The 20,544-nt window shown below is 49.0% G+C and overlaps 1 protein-coding gene across 4 annotated transcripts in view; it reads right to left on the bottom strand.

The window, feature by feature from the left end:
- Positions 1-20,544, bottom strand: part of PC (pyruvate carboxylase) — a 248,923-nt gene that overhangs the window by 217,508 nt on the left and 10,871 nt on the right. The window contains exon 1 of one of the 4 annotated variants that reach the window (XM_075073285.1): positions 11,575-11,642. The exons of the other annotated variants lie outside the window; for them this stretch is intronic. The gene's annotated coding sequence lies outside the window, so the exon portion shown is untranslated. Of the gene's footprint in view, positions 1-11,574; positions 11,643-20,544 lie in introns of those variants that run through there. 4 annotated transcript variants of the gene reach the window in all.

The following is a 20,544-nucleotide window of genomic DNA, read 5'->3' as shown; positions in this document are numbered from 1 at the left end:
GTTCCTCTCTCCATGCTTGCAAAAGCATTGTTGTCCTTTGTGGAAGGAGATGCACTTTGGGGGGTGGGAAAATACATACAGACTACATTTTTGAAGTGCACAGTCAGAAAAATGACAATACGATGGTCAAAGAACGGTTTCTTTCACAGCCATGCTTAGTGTTTCTTCAAGTCCTAACTTCTGCCTGTGATCATGAAATCCAAGACCAACATTTTCACAGATTTTTTTTTTTAAGGCCAAAGGACTCATGCCGAATCCCAAATCATCTACTTTGACTTCCTACATAGCATACACCAGAGAATCTCATCCACTAACTGCATCAAGCTCCTAACTTCTGTTAGAGTTACAGTGAGTTCCTTGGGAAAAGGACTGTCTTTTTGTTCTGTGTTTGTATAGTGTACACTAGGGTTCCCTGCTCCAGGACTGAGGCTTCCAGGTGCCACCCCAATAATAATAATCTTATGGAAAGATATGTAGTCTTGATTTACAGACCCCAAAGGACACTCCATCCCTAGGTCAGTTGTTCCAATGGTTAACACCTCTCCCAGTTAAAAACACATGGCCAATGTCTCATGTGCATTTGTCCAGCTTCACCTTCTGCTTTTTCCCCCCTTACAGACTAAACAGCCCTCTATTGTCACAAGCCTTCTCCCTACACAAGTGCTTCTAGACAATGGGCAAGTCACCTCCTAGCCTTTTCTTGGATAAAATAAATAGATTGAGCTTCCTAAGTCTCTCACTAGAAAAGTGGAGCACAAATCATTTTGTCAGCTTTGGAAAATGTGCTACTAGTGTGAGGGAATAGGAATTTTCTGTAATGTTTTGTATGAATGCTGTGTGCACCTCAGTGTCCCCTATATGCTGCACTATTTGCATACCCCTGGGAAAATCCATACAGGGTGCACCAGAGGGGGTGGAAACAGGCTGTTTGCTCTCGGGCAGGGTACCGCACAGGTGTGGCTGACACCTAGCTGTCTTGAGTTTGAGGCCCCATCTCATGAAGACAACAGCAAAGCCAACCCCCCAGCACATTTTCGACCTAGCAACTAATATGTCCATGGATGTTCCACCCTTGGCAAGAAGCCAGCTTGGTTTAACCAGCTGGACAGTAAAGGACTGAGGAAGGGGCAACCTGGACAAATGGGGACAGAACAGGAGTCAAGAGGAGGATACATTGCTTAGCTAGGGCCCTGGGCTAAACCAGATGGACTGTGCTGTAAGTTCCTTCTCTCTAGGCTAACCAAGGATCCCCTGTGCTGTGTTCCAAGTGAAGTAATAAACCCTTCTGTTGTGGCAATGCTGTGTAAATGTAGGGTGACCAGATGCCCCAACTGTATAGACACAGTCCCGATATTTGGCACATTTGCTGTCTGGTCACCCTAGATAACCGCAGATGCTGGCGGAGGTGCATTGGTCCCTGAGATTGTACAAGTCTCCTTCCAGGGCAGGGCCACCCAGAGGGGGAGGCAAGTGGGGCAATTTGCCCCAGGCCCCACAGGGGGCCCCACGAGAATATAGTATTCTATAGGATCGCAATTTTTTTTTTATGGAAGGAGCCCCTGAAATCGCTTTGCCCCAAGCCCCCTGAATCCTCTGGGTGGCCCTGCTCCAGGGTCTCCCTCAGTGGGACTCCCTGACCAGAGCTCACAGTGGGAAGCAGCAGTGCTGAAGGAAGAGTGACACCCGTAGGGGGTCTGCTTCACTGAAGAGCTCCCCTCAGAGGCTGTTCTAAAGCTGGGGTTATAGCAGTGAGCCTGTGGATCCATAACAACTAGTAATTTAGGGCCAGAGTTGAGACACTTCAGAAAGTGCTAACTGCAACTGCCTGCTGTGCCTGTTCTCAAACCAGAGACAAATACATTTTTTTTTTAAACCTCATGACTTTTGAGGCAATCATGATTTTTTTGGCACCAGACTCATGATTTGTTTAATCTTTGGAGTTGGCAGTACTGAGTCTTAGGGTTTTTCTAGATGGGGAAATTGACTGGAACAACTATAGACCTTTAAATTCATACCCTACCTTATTCCAATATAACTTCCCTGTGTAGCCCTTGTACTTGGACCGTAAGCTCTCTGGGGTCAGGACTGTCCCTGTGTTGTGTGTGCGTGCACAGTGGGGCCTTGAGCCATGACTGGGGTTCGTAGGCGCTACCCCAATACAAATACATAATATTAAATCATTCTGGGTAGCTGAGCATTATGGATAGATACACAGAAGTCACTGCATTTCAGGATATCACAGAAATATGGCAAAACTTAAAGCCGAATCACTCTTCAGTACTTACATAGCCCTCTGCAAGAGCAGCTGAGTACCTGGCAATCTTCACTGCATTTACCTCCCACCACCACCACTGGAAGGTACGATTATCCACATTTTACAGACGAGGATCTGAGGCACAGAGAGGTTAAAGCCCAGATCCTCAAAGCTCTTTAGGCACCTAAATCCATTTGAGGGGCTGGATCTAAGTGATTTGCCCAAGGAGGCATAGGAAGCCTGTAGCAAAGTGGGGACTTCAACCCAGGTCTCCCATCTGTGGGTAGTACACTAACCACTGGGACACTCTTCCTCCATTCAGCTGGGCCAGTGCAGTTGAACCAAACTGCTTTGTGCTCCAAAATGGTTCAGCTCTCCAGATCAGAGAAGGTTTAAAAAGGGAGATTGCAGCAGCAGGAAAAGCCAGCGAGGTCCAGTTTCTGAGTGGAGTTTGTAATGCTGGCAGGGCTTAACTTACAAAGAGACAGCATGGCAGTAGAAACCACGCAGCCTGAGTGTCACAGCCCAGGTCAGATAACTCAGTCTTGGGCTTCAAGGCTATAAAATTACATTGTAGACACTCAGGCTGGAGTCCAGGCCCTCAGACCACAGCCCGAGCCCGAACATCTATGCTGCAATTTTACAGCCCTGCAGACTGAGCCCAAGTCAGCTAACCTGGCCCAGCCACGACCATGCTGTGAGTCTTTTATCATAGCATGGATGTACAGTGTGGAGAGAGATGATAAATACACAACCCTGCGCTACCAGGATTTGCAAAAGACCTTCTGTGGCCTAGAGGGACAGGCCCTGCCGGGGACCTGAGGGACTCTAGAACTGCCAGGGTTCCCATGTGGAAGATGGGTGGCACCTATTAAGGTAGGCCTGCATATAAACTGTTTATTGTTTTCAAGGTCTGTTTTCTCCAGAAGGCTTTGGGTCTGAATAAACAGTGCTTTGCTTTGGGAAGGCTGGCTGGTCAGCCCTGTCACTGCCCGTGGGAGAACAGGACTGCAGGCGCTCAGACCACACTGTATTGCAGTAGTCTGCAGCTGAAGTGCCCGGTTTGGAGGGAGAGGATCTCACCCTAAGAAAGGTGACAGCTAGAGGCCTGAGGCCTAACTGTGGTGCCTTCAAGGAGGACAGAGGTGCACGTACCTCAGGAACTGTGACTCCTCCACTAGCCACTAACTAGGCTGCCAGATTATATCCCCTCGTCCCCACCAAACTGACACACTGGCAGGGCCTATTGGGAAAGAAAGCCTGTTAAAAAGAGGCAGATCTATTCAAACTGCACCAAAGCTAAGATAGCTGGAGAAAGAGTCCCTATTAAGTCATCAAGGCTCATTGAATAGAATCTGGCTTATTAAGTAGATTTGCTCCAGTGGAAAGCCAGGCTGCTCTGAACGCTCCTTTTAAGCAAGGGAAAAGAAACATCTAGTCTTTGACCTTTGCTGATTAGAGCTAAACTAATCATACAGGGCTCCTATTAAATTCCAGCTGCCAGCTCCACGCATGGACAATTCAGGCCAAATAGCAGCAAAAATGGGCAAGTGATTTTCAAAAATCAAATCTAGCAGAAACGGAACAAGGTCTAGAGCAGGGTAATGACCATCATTAGAAGCAGGAAATATGAATATGAGCAGACGTTGCAAGAGATTAGGATTTGATGTACAAGAGCAGGATACGAGAGAAGTATATAAAATAATGAATAGCATATCTATCTAATGAACTTAGACGGTCCTCACTGAGTACCTCATGATCTTTTAATGGCGTTGGCCAACACCAGCAGCTATGAAGTGTGCAACCTTCCATTAGCGTTCCTTTAGCCTCACAGATGTGCTCTGAGGCTAAGGGAACACTAATTGAAGGTTGTACACTTCATAGCTAGTGTTGGGCAAGTCCACTGCATCCACCAGGGCTCCTTGCATCCCTCCATTCCCACCTTCAGCTCCCTGGGTGACATCCTCCCTTTCTTCCCTAGGTCAGGGACTCCTCACAACTCCCCCCCCCCCTTAGCCCCCTGTCCCCCACCAGGGGTTCTCTATCTTGCCCCATTCCCTCCCATACCCAGTCTCCTCCCCTCCACCAAGGGCTCTGAGTGCCCCTCATTCCTCCTCCCTCCATACCAGGGTGCCCCATTTCTCGCACCTTGTCAGAGGCTGTGCACACACCCCCCACAATCAGCTTGACGGTATTTCTGTCTGGCAAACAGGGCTGCCCAGAAGGGGGGCGCAAGTGGGACAATTTGCCCCAGGCCCCACAGGGACCCGCAAGCCCTGGCCGAGAATCCCTTCCCTGGCTAGAGGCATCTTTTTACTCACCCGGCAGCAGTCTGGGTTTTTGACAGCACTTCGGCAGCGGGTCCTTCACTTGCTCCGGGTCTTCGGCAGCAGGTCCTTCAGTGCTGCCGAAGACACGGAGCGAGTGAAGGACCCGACGCCATCGTGACTGAAGACTTGGAGAGCCACCCAGTCAGTACAGGCGCCACAGCGAGTGATGCCTTTTTTTTATGTCCACTCCCCTGCTTTTCCCCAGGCCACCTCAATCCTCTGGGCAGCCCTGCTGCCAAATGGAGAAACAGAGCACGGAGAGACTAATGACTTTCCCTGAGTCACACAGGCAGGGCTTTGGCAGAGCATGGAACTGAACCCAGGCCTTCCAAGTCCTAGGCTAGAGCACTAATTGGACTATCCTTCCTGTCCTGTAGAAGATTGTATTTCAATGTGCCAGAACTCAGGGAAAACCAATTAAATTGGAAGAGGTAACATTTAAAAACAGACCAAAAAACCCCACTTATAATTTTAGCCTGTGGAAGTCCCTGAGATTGGATGCTGAGGCCAATAAATTAACAGGATCCAGAAGCACATTACACAACAATGTGACCATTGAGCCACATGGCAATAAGAGGGAGATCTTCTGCACACCCTCACCTGGAATGCCGGGTTTAGCTGTGGTTTTACCCTCAGCTCAAAAAGCAATATTGCCATCTTAGAACTGAACACTGCAAAGGTCATTAAAGATCCCATCCCGCTGTGGAAGATGCTCAGTTTATTGGAGAGCTGTTTCATGAGAGGGATGGTCCAGTGAGTCACCCCTCCTCGCTGGCTTCCCCTTCTCTATAGTTACAAACATAAAAGCTACTTGTCTTCCCTTTCAAGGCCCTTCACAGACATTCCTGACCTACCCATCATCTTTCATTCACCATCAAGATATCGATGCCCGCATGCCATCAGCCCATGGTGCCAGCCTCCACTGCCCACTTGTTACATTTGGAAATAAACCCCTTCGTGTATTTTCCAATGCTGCCCCTCCTGCTTGGGAGGATCGCTTGATGATTCCCTGTTCTGTTCATTCCCTCTGGGACACCTGGCATTGGCCAGTGTTGGAAGACAGGACACTGGGCTAGATGGACCTTTGGCTTGAGATCACTGCCTACCATGCTGATATCTTAGACTCCCGTCTGTCTGTCCATCTCCATCTGTTGTCTCTTGGCTTATACTTAGATTGGAAGCTCTTTGGGGCAGGGATCATCGTTGCCCTGTGGTTGTACTGCACCTAGCACAGTGGGGTCCTGGTCTATGACTAGAGCTCCTAGGTGCTATGACAATACAAATAATAACTGCCGATGAACACTGGAGAGATCAGAGCACAGCTGGGTAAGTTAATCAAAGCAAGTGCCCTTTATTAAAGAGACAGGATCCCCTAGCTTCCAGGGCTGTTACCCTCGCTGCAGATGGTTAGACGGTTCCCACCTGGACTGGTGACCTGTGTGCACTCAACAGCTGTGGGGTCATTAGAAGTTCTATTTAAATGCCACTGGCAGATGCTCAAGAATGACTGAAGCTGGCAGCAAATGCACAGATCCAAACGCTATGGAGAAAATCCCAGGTATTAAAAGGCTCTTTTATCTAGTAGAGAGGAAGGACAAGGACCAATGGGTGGAAGTTAAAAGCCAAACACATTCAAATGGAAACAAAGCACAAAGTTTTAACAGAGCAGGGGATTAAACAATGGAACACTCTCCAAGGGGAAGTGGTGGATTCTTCATCTTTTGAGGTCTTAGAGGTTTTTCTGGAAGATATTTAGTCAAACGTACGTGACTGGGCTCAACCCAGGATAACTGGATGAAATTCTCTGACTTGTGCCCTACAGATAGGTTATTATTTGTATTACTGTTGTGCCTAGGAGTCCTGGTCATGGGCAGGACCCCATTGTGCTAGGCACTGCACAAACAGAGCAAAAAATGATCTAATGGTCTCTTCTGCCCTTAAAGTCTATGAGGGAGCAGAAAAAAGTCTAGATGACTAAATGGAGAGAGAAAGGGAACTCCCTCCGATTTGAATCATTCTACAGCTCTTGTATCTTTAGGTTCTGTTCAACAAAGAATATGTGAGTTTTGTCATAGATGCAGATTTCAAATAACTGCATTTATTAACTAGGCCTAGCTACTTATATAAACGGCTGCTGCATTATGTTCTGGTGGCTTCTACAGTAGAGGACAGGGAGGCCAACTAGCAGGGTCCTGATCTATTTAAAGGGTATTACACAAACCCTAGACACCACCCTGTCCCTTTCTAACCAAGCCCCGGGTAGATGATCTGTCTTTGAGAAGTATCCATGGGACACTATATCTGCATAGATTTTTTTTTTTTTAAAACCCAATTCTGCATGCACGCGATCTATTAAAGATCACGTCTATCCAAGCTCTAACTTAAGCCATGTAGCCATGTGACTAGAAAAGCAATCTGTTAGGCAAAAAAATAAAAAAGAGCCCAAACAATCATCATGTGTTCCCTTTCAAAATCGGCCAGCCACAGGAGTCGAGACTGGCACCTTGGCACACTGTCAGCTGGCACGACCCCTGAGAACCAACACAGCACCTCCCTCTCTAACCTTGCACAAAACCCTGCTCAAACGGAGCACTGTGGGGTTCTGCTACAGTGTTTTGCTATCAGTGAAATCTGCATCCTTGTACCTAGTAGAGGCATCACTACTTGGGGTGGAAGGTTTTTCGTTCTGAAAGCATCTTTATTTGGGGGGGGAGGTGGACAGAGGTTTTACTCCAAAATGAGTTAGTTAAAGTTTTGGGTTTTTTTATTAGCACCATGGCAGCAGCTAGAGACCTGACTGACTTCAGGGCCTGCATTTTGCTAGATTCTGTGCAGTCCCTGACTCGGGGGGGCGGGCGGGGGGGATTGCACTGGGCACTGCTGAGACACAGCAAGAGTGAATCGTTGTGTACAAATACGCACTAGTTTAAGTCATTTTAGTTAACCCTTTACAGGATGCATCCAGACACTTCAAATCAATTTAGACTCGGCATGTTTCCTTAATTTAGTAAGGAAACAATTTTTGCTAAAAATCCCCATCAAGCAGGTTTAAATCAAATGATAAGTTTTCTATGTGTTTACTTGCATAGGTTTTTAAACCAATATGTATTAAACCAAAGTAACTTTATGTGATCAGGCTCCTATCTGTGTCCAAGAGAATTTACAGTCTAAGACAGGGGTGGGCAAACTTTTAGGCCTGAGGGCCACAGCGGGGTTGTGCAACTGCATGAAGGGTGTGGTAGAAAAGACTGTGCTTTCCCAAACAGCCTGGCCCCTGCCCCCTATCTGCCCCCTCCCACTTCCCACCCCAACTGCCTCCCTCTGAACCCCTCACCCATCCAACACCCCCTGCCCCTTGACTGCCCCAACCCCTATCCACATCCCCACCCTGACAGGCCCCCCTGGACTCCCACGCCTATCCAACTGCTCCCTGTCCCTGACTGCCTCCCAGGACTCCATGCCCCTTATCCAACCTCCCTCCGCCCCATTCCTCGCCCCCTCACCATGCCACTCAGAACACCAGGACTGGCAGCCGCACTGCCTGGCTGGAGCCAGCCATGCCGCTGCGCAGTCTAGAGCACCAGGGCAGGCCGGCGGCTCTTGCAGCCAAGCTACCCGGCAGGAGCTCGCAGCCCCACCACCCAGAGTGCTGGCGGCAGGGAGAGCTGAGGCTGCAGGGGAGGGGGAACAACACAGGAGGGAGGGGGCTGGGAGCTCAGAGGCCGGGCAGGACAGTCCCACGGGCCGGATGTGGCGCGCAGGCTGTAGTTTGCCCACATCTGGTCTGAGATCTAAGGTAACATATTTCCAGTGGAGATAGGGAAATATTAATGTCATTGGGCAAGAAAGACCTCATCTGGAATATTGTGTGCAATTCTGGTCACCAAAGAGGAACCCAAATTGACTCAGGTCCAGACAGGCCTGGCTCCAGGCACCAGTGAAGGAAGCAGGTGCTTGGGGTGGCCAATGGAAAGGGGCGGCATGTCCGGGTCTTCAGCGCCAAATTGCTGCCGAAGGATGAAGCAGAGCGGTAGAGCTGCCACCAAAGTCCCACGGATCACGGCTTTCTCTCTTTTTTTTTTCTGTCCCTGCTTCGCCGCTTAGGTCGGCAAAAAAGCTGGAGCTGGCCCTGGGTGCAGAAAAGGGCTCCTAGGCTCATCAGGGAACGGTGCACCCATCTTATGAGAGGAGACTGAAGGAGCTGGGCTGTTTAGCCTGAGCAGACGAAGGCTGAGGGGGATCTGGGTGCTCTCTCTAATACATTGGAGAGTTAACCCCAGGGTGGGAGAAGAGCCATTGAAGCAAAAGGACAATGCTGGCACGAGAACCATTGGGGATAAACTGTCCAGGAATCAATAAAGGCTGAAAATGAGAAGAAGGTTTCTACCTACCAGGAGAGGGAAGTTCTGGAACAGCCTCCCAGGAGGAGGAGTGGGGAGCAAACAACCCAACTAGCTGTCAGTGAGGGTAATTAATCAGCAGAACAACAGACCAAGGATTGTGGTGGATTCTCCATCACTGGAGATTTTTAAATCAAGACTGGATTTTTGAAACAGATCTGTTCTAGTTCAACCAGGAATCAATTCAGGGCAGTCCCTGTGGCTTATGATATACTTCAGATCAGACTAGATCAGTGATTCTCAGCCTATTTAGCCACTGTGGGCCACATTCAATACTACCTGCATGGCCTGAGGAGGTCACATGGGCTGCAGCTCTGTGCTGATTGGGCTGCAAGTGGCCCACAGGCCATAGGTTGAGAACCACTGGATGAGATGATCACAGTAGGCCCATCTGACCTGAGAATCTATTCATCCAGTTTTAAGATAAATTTATGAATGAGATGATACAATGAGGTTGCTTGCAATAGCAGGGAACTGGAACTCAACGACCTAGGAGGTTGCTTCCAGTCCTATGTTCCTGTCTTGTTTACATAGACAAGTTGTCCCACTTTAACTCTGCTGGAGCACAACCCTGCTAGTGTGGATGCAGTTATATTGCTATAGAAGTGCTTGTATGGTATAGCTGTGCCTACATGGGACACAGAACAAGCAATATCAATGCTAGGCACCTTTATGCCAGGTACTAAAGGCTCTTTAGCCTGGAAGAGGAAGGCAGAAGAGACAGTTACCTTTTTTCATAACATGCTCTTCGAGATAGATTGCTCATGTCCATTCCATGTTAGGTGTGGGTGCTTGCCACATGCACCGGTGCCAGAAGTTTTTCCCTCAGAGCTATCCATAGGGGACCTGCTCTGGCACCCTCTGGAGTGGCACGGCACACGTATGCTATGGTGTAAGGGACGCTGCCGGCTCCCCTCCCTCAGTTCCTTCTTGCTCGAAACAGACTGTGGGGAAGGAGGGCGGGTCACGGAATGGACATGAGCAACCTGATCTCTGTCCGCTGTCATGATAAATAGCTGGGTTGACCTGTGAAAGGGCCTGGTGCACTCCAGGTAGAACCCTAGGGTGTGCTGGATATCTAAAGTGTGCAGCCACCTCTCCTCATTGGTCGAGTGTGGCTTCCAGCAGAACACGGTGAGGAAGAAATCCAGGCTGACATGAAAAGGGGACACCACCTTAGGCAGGAAAGCCAGATGAGGTCCTTGTGGAATACTGTATATGGAGGCTCTGAAGTGAGGGCCTTAATCTTGGACACTCGCCTCGCCAAGGTAATGGCTACAAGGAAAGCAACTTTCCACAACAGATGGGAAATGGAACAAGAAGCCATAGACTCAAAGGATGGGCCCCTGAGCCTAGAGAGGACCAGGTTGAGGTCCCATTGGGGAACTGGGTCTTGGACCGGCAGGAAGAGAACACCGATTTGCCTTGGACACACGAGTGGAAGGCCGATATGGCTGCCAAGTGCACCTTGCTGGAAGAAAGCGCAAGACCTTGATGCTTTAGGTGGAGCAGGTAATCCAGGATGGGCTGCAGAGATGACCGGGTCAGGGAGATGCTACGCTCTGACACCTAGCAGGAGAAACGCTTCCACTTTGCCAGGTAAGTCGCTCTGATGGACGGCTTTCTGCTTTCCAAGAGAACCTACTATACCTGACTAGAGCAAGCCTGTTCCTCTGCGTTCGGCCACACAGCAGCCAAGCCATGAGGTGAAGAGAGGGAAGGTTCAGGTGCAGGAGACAACCGTGGTCCTGCGAGAGTAGGTCTGGGCAGCTAGACAGTGGCCATGGGACAGCCATGGCCAGATCCATGAGCATGCCGAACCAGTACTGGCAAGGCCACACCGGGGCGATCACAATGACTTGCGCCTTGTCCCTTTTGATTTTCGATAGGACCCTGCTGATCAGCGGAATCAGTGGGAATGTTTACATCAGACCCCCAGCCCATGACAGGAGAAAGGCATCAGAGTGGGCGTGCCGCCAAGGCCTTGGAGAGAGCAGAACTGATGACACTTTCTGTTCTCTCTGGTGGCAAAGAGATCCACTCGGGGAGCCCCCCACTTCTGGAAGAGCACCTGGACAATCTCCAAGTGGAGTGACCACTTGTGGGGAGAGAAAAAGGACCTGCTGAGGTGATCCACCAGCGTGTTCTAGATGCCGGGGAGATGCAAAGCTTTCAGGTGGATCGGGTGCTGGATGCAAAAGTCCCACAGGCAAAGTGCCTCTTGACAGAATGCCAATGAGCATGCTCCCCCTTGCCTGTTGACACAGAACATGGAGCCCATATTTTCCATCAACACCTGCCCTACTCAACTGGACAACTGTGGTAGGAAGACACCACCAGGCCAGTCAGACAGCTCTGAGCTCCCTGATGTTTAAATGTAATGCCAACTCCTCTGGAGACCATGTCCCCTGGGTCCACAGCACACCGAGATGTGCTTCCTAACTGAGGACTGAGGTACTTCACAAACACAGAATACAAAGATAGTCCCTGCCCCACAGGGGCAACGCCTCAAGGGATCTTTGTGGAGAAAAATCCACATGATCAGGCCCCCAAAGAGAGAGTGAAATATCCTCCAGCTACATATACCTACTTGGGATTTCTGATGCTCAATTCCTATTAATTTTAAACAGGAACTGGGTTTCTGAATTCTTCTGGCAGCTTTTGAAGAGATCAGCCGTGTGTGTGTTAGGATGGAATTCAAGGCCTGGAGCGATTGCTAATCACTGTGAGGAAGAAAGGGGAACCAAGCGCATGTAGCTTAACTAAATGATGAGTAATGGGAACATAGCCGTCTATTTTTGAAGCATGTTAATCCTGAAGAAAGGGAAGGATTTGGGTGCAGTGCAAGAATCAGTGGGTGAATTCTTTGGTCTATGTGATGCAATCCTCATCCTTTTCAGATTGATGGCCTTATTCCAAGTCAAACAAATGTCTGACACTTCCTTTACCTTCATAGTAAGTGTATTGATGATAACACTTAACATACTGGGGGGGTCAGTGTTTCAAGAGGTTTCATAGAGTTTAAGGTCAAAAGGGACCATTAAATCTATTCTGATCTCTACTGCACAGGCCAGTACATTTCACTCACGTACACCTATATTAAGCCCAAAGACTAAACTGAGGTTACATTAAAGTATTTCAGCCCTCAGGAGGTTAAACTGCTGTAAGCCCCAAGCAGGGAACAGGAGAGACTGAGAGGCCATCAATGCCCGAAGGCCCTGCGATGGCAGGGAATTCTGAGATGAGCCATGCCCAGGGGATCCCGGCAGGCGACCTGCGCCCCATGCTGCACAGAAAGGAGCAGGTCGAGCAGTGAAGTAAGCCATCCCAGCAATAGATCTAGTTTGCCGTGATTCCTGCACCTACCCCAGGGCTTTTGCTGGCATAGGAATGTTGCCCAAACACAAAAAGCACAACCCAACATCCCCCGCAAGAGGCACAGCTATGGCAGAACTCTCTTGTGCAGGCCTCCTCTAGTACTCGCTTAACACCTTACCTTGAAGGATCGGAAAGAGACCATGCAGAGCGATTACAGCTATCTCACTCTCCTGGGGGAAAGCCCAGACCTGTTTGAACAGGAAGGGTTGGACTGGAAGAACCAGACTGAGGGGCAGCGGATCTGGGCTTTGCTTGGAGAATATAAACTGGTTCTGTTCCTGTAACTTAAGACAGGCCTTTCCTACGTACTTCTGCCAATGGTCAAGGGAGCAGTCTGAGTAATGCCAGCAAAAGCCCATAATCAAAATAAGGTAGAGTATGAACTTAAAGCACAACAGCTATTCCAGAACAGCCCCCATGTGGACACTTATTCCGAACAGAAGTTCTTTGCCAGTTTAGCTGAATCCAAATTCAAAGTGGAGTACATAAGAAGGGACTTCCTAGATTATCAAATTCCGTCTAGAATCCTGGCAGAAACTTACCCAGCTCCATCTTCAAACTAATCGGGGCGTTTGTTCTCAAGTGCCCCTATGGGGAGGCTGTTCCAGAACCTCCTTTCTCTGATGGCTAAAACCCTCCTTAACAGCCTGATTCCTGATCAGTTTAACCCCACTGGTTCTTGTGCTGACATTGTCCTTTAGCTTCACCAGCTCTTCTCCCACCCTGGAGTTCTCCCCCCATGTATTTAGAGAAGGAACAACCAGATCTACTCGCAGCCTTCACCTGACCAGGCTAAACAAGCCTGGCTCTTTCAGTCTCCTCTCGTAAGATCAGCTCTCCATTCCCCTCATCAGCCTAAGAATCGTTCTCTGCCCCTGGTCCGTTACACTAAACCAGAGAAAGGCACTCTTAAATTAGCATCCACAGAGGAAGCTATTCTGCAACCGCTATTGCAATCAATTTCCTTGAAGAGATCTAAATGCTGACATTATTGCAGCATCGCCAACCCCCCGCAATTTTATCAAGAGTCACGCAATATTTGCCACTTTCCATAAAGCCTCAGGCTCCCGGCATCACATGATTGTGTTAGAATGTCAATTTTTTTTTTTTTAATGAAAAGATAAGATACCACCCCGCACAGTTCCAATAAAAAGCTTGAAACCATGACTCAGAACTGCCCCCTAAAGACTCAGAAACCAGAAGACAAAGACCCCAATGTTTTTTAAAACACTCCTGATTTTTAAGCCAGTCTCACACTATAGTTGTGCTTGACTACTGATTTTTTGAACACATTGGTAGAGAAAGGATAGCTCAGTGGTTTGAACGTTGGCCTGCTAAACCTAGGGTTGCGAGTTCAATCCTTGAGGGGGCCACTTAGGGATCTAGGGCAAAATCTGTCTGGGGATTGGCCCTGCTTTGAGCAGGGGGTTGGACTAGATGACTTCCTGAGGTCCCTTCCAACCCTAATCTATGATACAAAATTTGCCTCTGATCCACAAACCTGGTCTGTGGATATTTGCAAGGCTCTACACACCGGCAGGATTGATGCCCTCACAGGAGACCTGCTGAATATTCATTGTGTTGCCAGATTACCTGTGTAAATCTGCTATAATTTTCAAGCCCTTGACCTCTTACCAGTACAGTGTCTCAAGTCTTGCTGGCTTGATAAACAGCCCTCCCTCCCAATCACAGTGGCCTTTACACTGCCAAATAGCATACGCTGTTCTCCATGCTCAACCATGCAGACAACCCAATTAGTAACCAAAAAATTGCCAGCTATTCAAAGAAAGGAGAGTTCTAAAATGAAACAGATCTCTGCTTGTCTGGGACGGTAGATAACCTGAGCCAAACTGCTTGGGGGTGGGATGAGGGAGACTGCCCCTTGTGTAACCAATGCAGCAACACCTACACAGAGCCTCAGCCAACTGCTCCGGGGGAGAGGGAAGGGACCTGCCCCTTGCATAACAGACATGGCTATCTACCTAAGGAACTTACACAGTCCTCATTACTCCAGTATCTGAACACCTGATAGTCTTTAATGCACTTATCCTCGCTGCCCATGAGGTAGGGCAGCACTGTTATCCCCATTTTACAGATGGGGAAACTGAGGCATAGAGCAGACCTCCCGGCTCACAGAGGAGGTCTGCGATGGAGCAGGAACCTGAACCTGGATCTCTCAAGTCAGAAGCTAGTGCCCTAACCACTGGGACATCCTTCCTCCCTTGGAGGACTGCCCCTTTGGACCTGAGCAGCTGCCAAGGGCTTGAACGCTGAGCCGAATGGGCTCCAGAGCTTGGACCTTTGAAGACAACGCGAGAGTGGCTACATTGTGGAATTGTGGGCAGCATTTATCTAGTAGTTAGAGCAAGGGACCGGGTTCTCCTCCTGTTTCTGAGAGGGGAATCTTGTGGTTAGAGGACAGGTGAAGTTGGGAGTTAGGATTCCTGGGTTCTATCTATAGGGAGGGAAGAGAGGGGCTATGGTTAGAGAATGGGTGGGGTCAATAGGACACCTGAACTGTATTCATAGCTCTGCCACCGATTCACTGTGTGACCTTGTCCAAGACCTTTCCTCCTCTCTGTGCCTCACTTTCTCCTTCTGCAAAATGGTGACAGTACTACTGGAGTGCATGACGATCCTCAGATCCATCAGGCCCGCACTCTGATCAGACTCCAGCTTAGCTTCCCCCATGCCCATCTTCTATCCAGTCTGAATAGGGTGACTAGACGTCTCGATTTTATCGGGACTGTCCCAACATTTACTTGTTTGTCCTGATATTTTGCCCTCCAGCGCACGGGAAGAGGGGGCTTGTGCCCCCCTACCCCACTCCACCCCGGCCCCGCCCCAATTCTGCCTCTCCCGCCCCTACAGGATCCCTCCCCAAATCCCTGCCCTGGCCCCATCTCTTCCCCAAGCACAACACATTTCTCCTCCTCATCCCTCCCTCCCAGACTTGCGCGAATCAGCTGTATGGCGGCACAAGCACTGGAGGGAGCAGGGAGAAGCAGGACTCGGCAGCTCAGGGGAGGTGGAGGCAGAGCAAAGGCAAGCTGGTGTTGGGGAGCGGGGCGGGGAGCTACCGGTGGGTGCTCAGCCCCTACTAATTTTTCCTATGCTCAGGCGGCTCTTGGGTTTTTTTGGGGGGGAGGGGGAGGATTTGTTGCTCCACCAGCATGCTCCCCCACCCACCCCCACATCCCGATATTTCACATCTCGCACCTGGTCACCCTAAGTCTGAACCACAAGGAGAACCAGGCTCGGCTGTCAAGGACTGGAATGCTGTGTATAGCTCAGGTCACCCACGTTCTAGAAAGATGACTCAAAGTGGCCCGTTGCAGAGAAGGGCTCCCAGGCTGAGCAGGGGAGAGGAAAACTGATCTTACGAGAGGAAACGGAAAGAACTGGGCCTGTTTAGCCTGGACGGGCAAAGGCTGAGAGGGGATCTGCTCTCTGAAAATACACCGGGGTGGATAAACCCAGGGAGAGGGAAGAAGCTAAAGGAGAACGTTGGCACTGAAGCTAAAGGAGAACGTTGGCACAAGAACAAATGGGGACAAACTGTCCAGGAATCAATTGAGGCTGGAGATAAGAAGGTCTGTGCCCAGCAGAAGAGGGAAGTTCTGGAGCAGCCTCCCAGTACGAGGAATGAGGGGCAAACACCCTACTTGCTGACTGGGATTCCATCAGAGGGTTGGCTGCGATAGCTCAGACCAGTCTCAATGACTCAGGAGGATCCTTCCAGTCCTAAGATAAGCCCATTTGACTAAAAAATATTTCTGTCCCTCGGATCCAGGAAGCTTCCTCCAACTGTTGATCTTTGCAGCAGAGCTAATTCGAGTCATTCTAGCTCAAGCAACAGCAGCCACATTGTGAAATAACACTTGAGTGGCTGCATCTGCACTACCCCCCCGTGAGGTGCTAAGGGCACATCCCATGGCTTTTAGCACAGCAATCACCTGAGCCACTCTGAGTTCTTTCCTAGTCTTCTTCTTAGTATATGTGCAATGTGCCTCAGGTGCCGTGTGACCAGGATTCATTTCCGAATTTGGTCTGCTTGTTAGATCATTAGCTTCCCCAGCCCAGGCTGGGTACTGATCAGGAGTGAGACAAACACTGATCCATGCCCCCCCTTTCCCAGTGAATTGTGGGAAAGCTTGTCTGAACACACAGAAGGGGAAAGACATTGGAGGACTATTTATGCTCGGGTGGCATGAGCCTGTATCTACACTACAGAATGGTCACAGGAAATAATCCTTACCTCTCAAAGCACTTTACAGAGGTCAGTATCTTTACCAAACTTGAGGCACAGAGAGAGGAAGTGATTTGCTCAGTCACCTAGCAGGGCGTGGCAGAGCTGGGAAGACAACCTGGGTCTCCTGAGTCCCAGTCCAGTGCTCTAGCCACCAGGCTGCACTGCTGATAACTTATAGTCACTTGTGTTTTAGCCCATCACCCACCTTGCACCAGCCATCTCAAGTTAAAAGCACCACCACATCTGAGCTAAGAATTTGCGCACATGTGCGCTTAATTTATGTTAAACTCAACCTTTCGGTGAGGGCAAGCCCCCAAGGAAGCTGATCATAAAAACAAAGATCATTAAGATCCTTCATTTGCACACACCCCAGCACTGAAGGCCACGTTTCTGTGTAAGGACCTGAACTGCAGAGCAAGCATCCGCTTCAGCAGCCTCACTGCAAGGGCTGCATTTCAGGGCTGCTCATCAGCTGCTGTTCCCGCAAGGACATGAATCAAGACGGTGCCAGCGGCAAGATCAAAAACGGTCTCTGCCACCACACGTGGAACAGGATGTGCCTACTGGCATGAAGGCTTAGAGCAATGTCTCCCAGCCGTGGAGAGCAGAGGCACTGGATTAAACAAGACGGGGCAAGACAGAACAGTGTGGAAAGGTGCAGCACTCAAAATCATGTGAGTAGAGCAGCAGACAGCTTTATGGAAGAGGCCTGTCCCAAATGTCCGCTGCAGCCAGTTGGACTGCCATTCCGGTTCTGATGGAAAAGTGTTAAGCAAATAGGAAGGCTAGGGCAGCATTTCCTGAAGGAGATCACACTCTGGATTTCTCCTGTCTCCCCGGAAGCTCTCCCCCAACCAGATCCCCCAGGATCCCTGGTCACCACATTTCCCGCAGCTGGGTCATAAACAGAGGAGAGAGGCTCTCTTGGCAGTTAAATAAATTCATAGATTTTTAAGGCCAAAAGGGTCCATTAGACAATCTAATCTAGCCTGACCTCCTATATAGCACAAGTTACCCTGTATGGAGTCCAATACCTTGTGTTTCTCTAAAGCATCTTCCAGAAAAGAATCCAGTCTAGATCTGCAGATCTCAAGAGATGGAGAATCCGTCCCTTCCCTTGGGAGTTTGTTCCAATGGTAAGTCACATGCACTGTTACAAAAGAAAAGTCGTTATTATTGTTGTTTGTATTACCATCCTGCCAGTCATGAACCAGGAACCCATGGTGCTAAGTGCTGGGCAAACACTGATTTATTGGTTCCTACTCTGCCTTTCTCTGCTAGGTTATGGAGAGAGCCCTTTAGCACACAGTATTTTCTCTGTGAAGGTACTTAAACACCACAATCAAGTCACCCCTGGATCTTCTTTTCGAGATGCTAAATAGACTGAGCTCCTTGAGTCTCTCACTGCAAGGCATTTTTTCTAGCCCCCAAATCACCTTTGTGGCTCTTCTCTGCACCCTGCATGGAGCTCTCTTCAAGGTTCACATTGGTTTCGCTTTCTCCAAATTAAATGTGCTCAATTTACAAGATGGTTTGGGTTTTTACGAACTGCAAACTCACCCCAGGATCCGAGTCACTCGGACGTCATGTCCAGGAAGAGAGAAATTGAGCAGCCCAGACTCTGCCCTCAGTGACCTCCTTCCCTCTGGCTGCACACCATGCCCTTGGCAACAACCAGGCCAAGCCCACAGAGGGAGGGAATTTGGATGAGCAAACAATTGCTGATGCCAGAGCCAGAATGGAATCCAGCTTTCAAAGACTTGCGATGCTAAGGTTTGTGGATCTGACTCTGAGGCATGCTGGAAGCAGATCTGTTGATCAAGAAGGGTGCTATTTAAAACAGTTATTTTCCAAAGCAGCAACATACTTTTCATGCAGTTGGCAACAACCAAATCCAGCACTCTTGGAAGGAGAAAATGAATTGCCTTAACAGAGCGTCTGGTGCTACCACCATGTGGAATCTTTTTTGCAATCAGAGATCTGACTTGCCTGCCAGCCATAATAATCTCTTTGCTGAGTACTGTGCGCTCAGAGCTGCCTGGCTGGATTGATGCCTTGATCCTGGTTTTGTAAGTGGAGGGAGTAAATTGAAGCCCACATCTTTCACAGAGGCTGGCAGAGCTCAAGCTACAGGTGAAACAGATGTACTTACCCTCTCAAAATAGGCTGAGATCCTCCACAAGTAACGCTTTCTACCTTCTCCAGTTAGTTAGGAGACTCCATCCCACCCTGGACTCAGTTATTCTCCCCTTTGTCACTTCTCAATTGGACTCCATCAACGCAACATACGTGGGCACTAAACCTTCAGTGCTTGGGAAACTCCAAGTACAGAAAGCTGCCGCAGCACATCTCACCAGCCATTCAGGCTCACACACACACACACACACACGCACACACGCCCTGTCCGTCACACCCTACACTGGCCTCCTGCAGAATTTCTAACCAAGAGCAAAGTCTCAGTCTTTATCTGCAAGGCACTCCATGGTCCGGGCCCAAGGTATTTAAAAGAGCCGCAGTGAAGACCACAGTTAACAAATCTGCTCCTCTGGCACAACAGAGCTCTCTACAAGAAGGTTAAAGCTTGCCTGTGCAGGAGACAGAGCTCAGGGACAGGTCTGATGCTATGGAATGAACTTCTCCAGGACTAAGGGCCATCACAAACCTCCCCACCTTCCATTCCAACAGCCAGGCCCAGTTCTTTGACTTTGCCTTCTCTAACGAACATGTATATTTAAAAAATCCAAGACCCTTCACCTACTAAAACAAGTCACTCCTGTGCACCATGCTTCTCCCCCTGGGAGAAAGAAAGAGAGAACAAACACCTGACAGGTGTGTAGATGCAATCACAATGCTGTGCTGGAAGGCACTCACATACTACAGCGATAGCGGAGTGTATGAAACTGGACAGAACTGATTAGACCTGTGTGACGTTATTGATATAAACTGGGACCATACAGAACATGGGTTGCAACCAAGGTCCTGTAATGGCACCAAATCCCATGTAAAGGGGGTCATATAAGGTGTCTAAGACCAGGTTACAGGTTATGATTATGCTGTCTGTATGTCTATATCATTTTGTATTTGAAGTTATGAATATGGGCTGTATTTCAAACTTGTGCTGTTACTGGGAAACACCCCAGACAAGTTGGTGTTAGCTCTGCTTAGCCTGCTTGATGGCCCATTAAGGACCATCAGCTACACAATTGACCCATTGAGAGGAGGCAGATACGCCTTGTGACTCAGCAGGGTGTGCAGAAACTGGCCCATCTGACTGCAGGCTCCATTTTGCTGTAACTTTCCACAGTAGGAACAAAGAAGTGTTCTTACACCTGGAAAAGCCTATATAAGGCAGAGGCCTCATCTCCATTTCGTCTTCAATCCTGCTTCTCACCTCTGGAGGGACTTTACTACAAGCTGAAGCTCTGCACAAAGGACTGATGACCCATCCCAGCCGGGGATATTCTCCAGAGACTTGATGTAAACCTGCAGTTTACTCCATCACTGCTACAAGCCTGAACTAAGAACTTTGCCATTACTGTATGTAATTGATTCCATTTAACCAATTCCAGCTCTCATCTCTATCTTTTTCCTTTTATGAATAAACCTTTAGATTTTAGATTCTAAAGGATTGGCAACAGCGTGATTTGTGGGTAAGATCTGATGTGCATATTGACCTGGGACTGGGGCTTGGTCCTTTGGGATCGAGAGAACCTTTTTCTTTTACTGGGGTGTTGGGTTTCATAACCATTCATCCCCAGGATGGGTGGCACTGGTGGTGATACTGGGAGACTGGAGTGTCTAAGGAAATTGCTTGTGTGACTTGTGGTTAGCCAGTGGGATGAAACCGAAGTCATTTTTGTCTGGCTGGTTTGGTTTGCCTTGCCTTAGAGGTGGAAAAACCCCAGCCTAGGGCTGTGATTGCCCTGTTTG

The sequence above is a fragment of the Chelonoidis abingdonii genome, chromosome 17 (assembly GCF_003597395.2).
Source record: "Chelonoidis abingdonii isolate Lonesome George chromosome 17, CheloAbing_2.0, whole genome shotgun sequence".
Lineage (NCBI taxonomy): Eukaryota > Metazoa > Chordata > Testudines > Testudinidae > Chelonoidis > Chelonoidis abingdonii.
The sequence above is the reverse complement of the archived record's forward strand: the minus strand, read 5'-3'. Positions and strand labels throughout refer to the sequence as shown.